This window comes from Ursus americanus, chromosome 32 (genome assembly GCF_024610735.1).
Source record: "Ursus americanus isolate L20-20 chromosome 32, mUrsAme1.1.p, whole genome shotgun sequence".
NCBI classification, from domain to species: Eukaryota; Metazoa; Chordata; class Mammalia; order Carnivora; family Ursidae; genus Ursus; species Ursus americanus.
Window position 1 is genome coordinate 27772843 of NC_142158.1, and position 6404 is coordinate 27779246.

Sequence of the window (6404 nt, forward strand, 5' to 3'; positions counted from 1 at the left end):
GACTTAAATAGGGGTACGTTAAAAATCAGTGGACTCAGTTCTGGGAGAGTCAGAGAGTGATAAGAAACTGAATCCCTGTCCACAAGGAGACAGCGTAACAAACAACCCTGCCAAGATAGAGCATAGAAGCTGCAGTTTCAAAAGTGCCTGGGATAGACATGAGGGAGAGTTATTTACTGTCTCAGAACTTGTGCTAGAGGGGCAGGGATCTTTAGGAGACTTCTCCAAGAACAAAGGAGCTGGCAGGTGCCATGTCTCCCTCCCCACACAGCCTACATAGCTGGACACTTGTGGGAACCAAAGTGAACACTTTCTGCCTACCTTGCTAATACCATGCGCCCTACCCCTGAAATCTTCGGATCTGCCCCACCCAACCCACTTCACTCAGTAGGAGTCCCTCCAAAGTGGCTGAGAAATGATGGGAAAAAATAGTATAAACACTCAAAGCCATAAAAGTGATGAAGGATAGTGGGAAGGCAGTCAGGCAGGGACAAGGGGCCCCTACCCTAAGAGGAAACCACCCTTAAAAGGATTTTACACTGCCCTGGAAGGAGTGCTCCACCTTCTCCCGTATGATAGATAAGTGACAAAAATCTGATTGGATGACAGCTGCAGGGAGGGTTAATCAGATTAAAACTACCTGCCAACAAGCCCATAAAAACCCCTAGACTTCGAAACTTTGGGGGCAACCCTCTTGGGTCCCCTTCCTCCTTGGGAGTTTTGTACTATCACTTTGTTATCACTCAATAAACCTTGCTTTGCTGCCCACCACTCTGTCTGGTCTATCTCTTCATTCTTTGAAGTGGCTTGACCAAGAACCATGGGCACTGATGGAGAAAAAATCCTGCAAGGAAAGGAAACATGGCTTATGCTGCAGATTTTTTCTTCTTAAAGAAGTAGACTTCAGTAGCAGATAAAAGGATTTAGAATAATTTTCGGAAATATTAACATTTATGAGTCATCACATATTAGGATTCATCCTTTTTCTATTTCTTTTCAGTACTTTTAGGCTGGAATAGTTTAGAATAGTGTTTTCCAACATACACTGCAGACTGCAGGATTTTATAATCATTACGTTAGAAAAGAGTTTGCAAGTATTTGACCAAGGAGGTTACATAAAAAACCAGGGATGTACTGTATGGTGACTAACATAATATAATAAAATAATATTATTATTAAAAAAAGGAGGTTATAGGAATAATGTTCCATGGAACCACACTTTGAGAATTACTGATGTTAAAAAACAAAATTCACCTGAGTAAATTTGAAGATGTAATTGGCTTTATTCAATGATTCATAAATCAGCCAGCAGCTCATTTAGCAAATAAGGAAAGACCTGAGCTGTACAAAACGGAAGGTTTTTACAGGGGAATGAGGGTGGGACAAGGAAGTTAGAAGAGTGGATTATTTCAGGAAAGGTTACCTTCCCTTAGGCCAAGGCAGAGGTCTTATCATGATTACCTCACTAGTGTTGATCACCAGGCATGTTTAGAATTCCACTCCCTGGGGGGCACCTGGGTCGCTCAGTCAGTTAAATGCTGGCCTCTTGATTTCAGCTCAGGTCAGGATCTTATGCTTGTGAGATCCAGCCCCATCAACCTGTCAGGGCGCAGCAGGGAGTCTGCTTCTCTCTCTCTCCTCCTCCCCTTTTCTCTGCCCCTCCCCCTGCTTGTGCACGTGCTCTTTCTTTAAAATAAATACATAAATAAAATCTTTTAAAATTCTACTTGCTGGAAAAGGCTAAAATTGCAATTAGTTTAGGTATTATTAAGTCTCAGTGAGATTTAGCAAAAGTGACTACATTTTGAGTATGTTGTATCTTTTTAACACTGATTTAGGGTCACTTAAATTTTAAGAGCTTAATGCCTACCATTTTCTATAACTGACTTTGCCTGCACTGCTTTGAAAATAGTTTCTTTAATCATAAACCTGTAACCTCTTCTCAGTATTAAGTGCAAGTATCAGGATACTCTGGTCTATATAATAAGAAAAGAGTGAGTTTAACTGATTAGTGAAAATTATCTTGAATTTGGGGAGTTAGAAGACTTGTGCTCCAGTCTTGCATCTTTTGACTTTGGACAAGTAAGTCACATAACTTACTTTAAACAAGGAAAGTCTTACTTTACTTATCTACAAAATAGGAGTAAAATGTTTATAAGGGATATTGTGAAGTTTGACATGAGATAATGTGTATTAAAACATGTGCAATTGTAAAACTAAAATGTAAGACATAACTATTGCAGAATTAAGTACTTTACATAGATAGATTCATCAGAGTTTCTGAATTCCTGCTATGGTTGAAGTACATTTTTTATCTTTGTTTTCAACTGTGACATGAAGTTTCTAATGTAGAAATTCTCTGGAGTTTCTGTAACAAGTCCTTTTACTTTTAAATCAGAGAGTGTGTGTGTGTGTGTGTGTGTGTGTGTGTGTGTGTGTGTGTGTAGAAGTGTATAGGTTGCTAGGCCTGCTACTATACTATAACAAAGTATCACAAACTAAGTAGCTTAAACAACTGAAGTTGGAGTTCATCCTATCATAGTTGTGGAAACTAGAAGTCTGAAATAAAGCTGTTGGCAGGCCATGCTTCCTCTGAAGAGAAACATCCATTCCAAGTCTTTCTTCTAATTTTCTCTTGGTTTGCCAGCATTCTTGAACATACTTTGGCTGTTGGCAGCAAAATTAAAATCTTCACATGGTGTTCTCCCTGTGTGCATGTCTGTGTCCAAATTTCCCCTTTTTATGAGGACACCAGTCATATTGGATTAGGGACTCACTCTACTCCATCTTAACAAATGACCTCTGATAGACCCTATTTCCAAGTGGTACTAGAGGTTAGGAATTTCAACATGAATTTTGGAGAGGTGGTAGGGGAGACACAATTCAACATGTACATAGAATATACAGAGAAGGAAATGGGAATCAGGAAATAGAGTTTTTAGATAATTATTTTGAGAAATTTAATTTTGAAAGAAAGAAGAGTATATGGGAGGATATAGAGTTGATGGAAGATTGTATCGTTTTGATTTTAAGATGGTCAAGATTTTGAAAATCTTAAGGTTCCTGGGAAAAAGCTAATAGAAAGTCTGGAAAGAATAATTGATGGATCCCGGTACCAGACAGGATAGTATAGGATGGATGGAGAGAACAGATGGGTTGATATGTCCTATAAAAGAAATAGAATATTTTCCTTAATATTATGATGAGGAATAAATGATAGAGAAGCAGAGATTTAGATAGATTCATTATATCTATTATTACAAAGGTGAGACAATTCCTTTCTGATTAATTCTAATTCCTTTTATTATTATTAGATTTCAAAGTGGGAGCACAATCATGTATTGAGAATAAGGTGGGAATAGAGTTGGAAGTTTAAAGAAAGTGGAATTTTTAATGAAACTGACTGCAAAAGTAAGGAAATGCAAGTGGCTGGAGATGCATGGGAGGGTTACCATATAGGGCTGGTGTTCAAGTTATTACACATGACTATGCATGTATAGAGGAGCCAATCTCCTCATATGTGGAGGTATTTAGCATGTTAAGCTGCTAGTATGAGATATGTATGAATAGATTTATCCATATTTGGGGTTTTACCAAATAGGTGAAAAAGAAGAACAACAAGGCCAGGGATTTTCATTTAGTAGTGAGAGAATACTTAAAATTATTAACCATGAAAATGAATAGGAAAGGGTAGGAGGTGAAGTCAGAGAAGAGAAATTGAGAAGCCCTGATGAGACTGACACACTGCGGGAGTATGAGTAGCTAAATGATCAAGAACAGGACATTCTACCTCCTGTTTCACCTGAATATTCAACTATGGATATCATCAGCTGCCATCCTAAAGGGAGGATGAACCATTTAGGATTGGATTCAATTTCAAGTGACAATGGCTTTAAGATATAAAAGTTTATTTCTCATTGAAAAGAATTCAGGAATTGGGCAATAGAGTAGTTCTATGAAGTTGCCAAAAACCCAAGTTCATTCTATGTTCTCTGCCATCCATGTCATATTACATAGTGAGAGCTGTTCTTAAGAGTTCCATCCATTATGACCCATTCCAGTCATCAGGAAAAGTAAAGAAAACGAGAAAAGAACACATTTTTTCTTTAAAGGCCCATCTCAGAAATCATACACAATAATTCAATTTGTAATGCACTGTAAAATGATGTAATGCATCATTTAATCACATTCAGGAGGGGAGGCGAGGAAATCTAATCATACTAGGCTGTTATAAACAATAAGAATAGAAGCCTATAACTAAGGAAGAAGGGAGAATTGATATGAGGGGCAACTATGAGTCTTTGTCCCAGAATATCATCTTGAGAGTGAACCAAAAAGAAGGAAAACAAATATCAATCTGTGGCTGGTAGGAGAGTTATAATTATCATGGAAGCTCAAGGTCATCATTACACAGGCATATGAATTATATCTGTTCTCCTCCACCTGGTCAGGGGGCCTGAGTCAGGGGACCAAAGCCTGAAAAGTGGTCTTAAGGCACGACTGAATGTGTTCTGGGGAAAGGAGAAAATGTGGGACCCATCTATCATATCATATTATAGAAAGATACATCTCCATCTTCATAATCCAGGAATATCCAGACTCTAAGGGTTTTTTTTCTCTTATAGTAAGACAGGTTTCTAAGGAGGCGAGGGCCCAGTGTTCCCCCTCATAGAAACTGATGGCCCAGAAGCCATTCTGTGGGGACACTGTGACCCTCCCCTTCCTTATTACATTTGTCCCTACAAATTCCCAGGTCCCAGGAATGTGCATCCTCAACATTCACCTCCCAGTACATTCATCTCCCCCAGCTAATGTCCCACTGTCCTAGGACACGGGGGAGGGAGTCGAATCTCTGGGTGGAGCTGGGTAGGTTTTGATGCCTTTCTTGCCAGGTTACTTGTCTCCTGTTTTCAGACAGGAGGAGGGAAGGATGGGTAGTGGCTGCATCCAGGGACATATTTACTACAGACAAGTGGACTATTATTATTTTGGGAAGGATGTCAGTAGGCCTGGGCCAGAGGGTCCCCATTCTGTGAGGGTTTCTCTTGCCCTGGGTAGATCTAACACCTCCACCCATCTTTTCCTGAGACTACCCCATAAGGACCAGGGTCCTTCCTGCATTAGAGACTTACCAGGCTGGAACTTTTTGTTTTTTTGGATTTAAGAAAACTTTTTGTCTTAAGCTGATTTATATTAGTTTGATAAATATATCTTTGTGAACAAATTGAAAAATTTATCTTTTCTCTCTATCTGAACGCTCCAGAATTCAGAAACTTTCAGAGAGCAGTCTTATATTTTTATTACAATATATTGATTTGCCCAAGTCCAATGAGAATTTGTTCTCCTATGACAAGGCACAATTGGAAACATTGATAATATTGTCAAGGCTCTGACTAGAATGTCATATCTGGGAAAGACCTGCAGAGACTCAGATATGACCAGACAGCTTCAAGGAACTCGGTTGACTTTATGGATCTAATAGAGCCCCCATGGAAATTTCAGCCTGTTACCTTGCTTACAGAGTTCCTAGTAGCCTTACCAGGTGAGTAAAGAAGGTTACTTCCTGGCAGTTGCAAGAAGCTCAGGATGTTTTGGGAACCCCAAGAAGAGAGGAATTCACCCAAATCTATGGGGGGTGCCAGTGAAATCTGATGGCAAGTATTTGGCTTGGCTTCTGGTGTTGAAAGCCTATTAAAAGTTCAATCTATAGATTATTTATAAAAAGTTCCAGCAAAAGAGATTTTAAAGAGTCTATGTTGTCAACCACTATATTTGCTGCACTTAAAAAGATAATCAGGGAGAGGGAACGATGGTGGAGGAGTAGGGGACCCTCTTTCGACCAGTCCCCTAAGTCGAGCTGGATATCTACCAGACCATTCCTTTTTTCTTTTTTTTTAATTATCATATGTTAGTCATCATATAGTACACCATTAGTTTTTGATGTAGTGTTCCATGATTCATTGTTTTCATATAACACTGAGTGTTGCATGAAATACATGCCCTACTTAATACCCATCACCGGGCTAGCCCATCCTTCCATCCCCCTTCCCTTTAAAACCTTCAGTTTATTTTCCAGAGTCCATGCTCTCGTGGTTCATTTCCCCTTCTGTTTATCCCCCCTTCATTTTACCCATCCTTCTCTTACCGATCTCCCTGCTATTCCTTATATTCCACAAATGAGTGAAACCATATGATAATTGTCTTTCTCTGCTTGACTTATTTCACTTAGCATAATCTCCTCCGGTTCCATCCATATTGTTGCAAATGTTGGGTAATCGTTCTTTCTAATGGCTGAGTAATATTCCACTGTATATATGGACCACATCTTAATCCAGTCATCTGTTGAAAGGCATCTCGGCTCCTTCCACAATTCAGCTATTGTGGACAATGCTGCTTTGAACATT

At 39.2% G+C, this 6404-nt stretch overlaps 1 pseudogene; it reads right to left on the reverse strand.

The window, feature by feature from the left end:
- Positions 1 to 4406: 4406 nt before the first annotated feature.
- On the reverse strand, positions 4407 to 4957 carry LOC148107336 (butyrophilin subfamily 1 member A1 pseudogene; annotated as a pseudogene).
- Positions 4958 to 6404: the final 1447 nt, after the last annotated feature.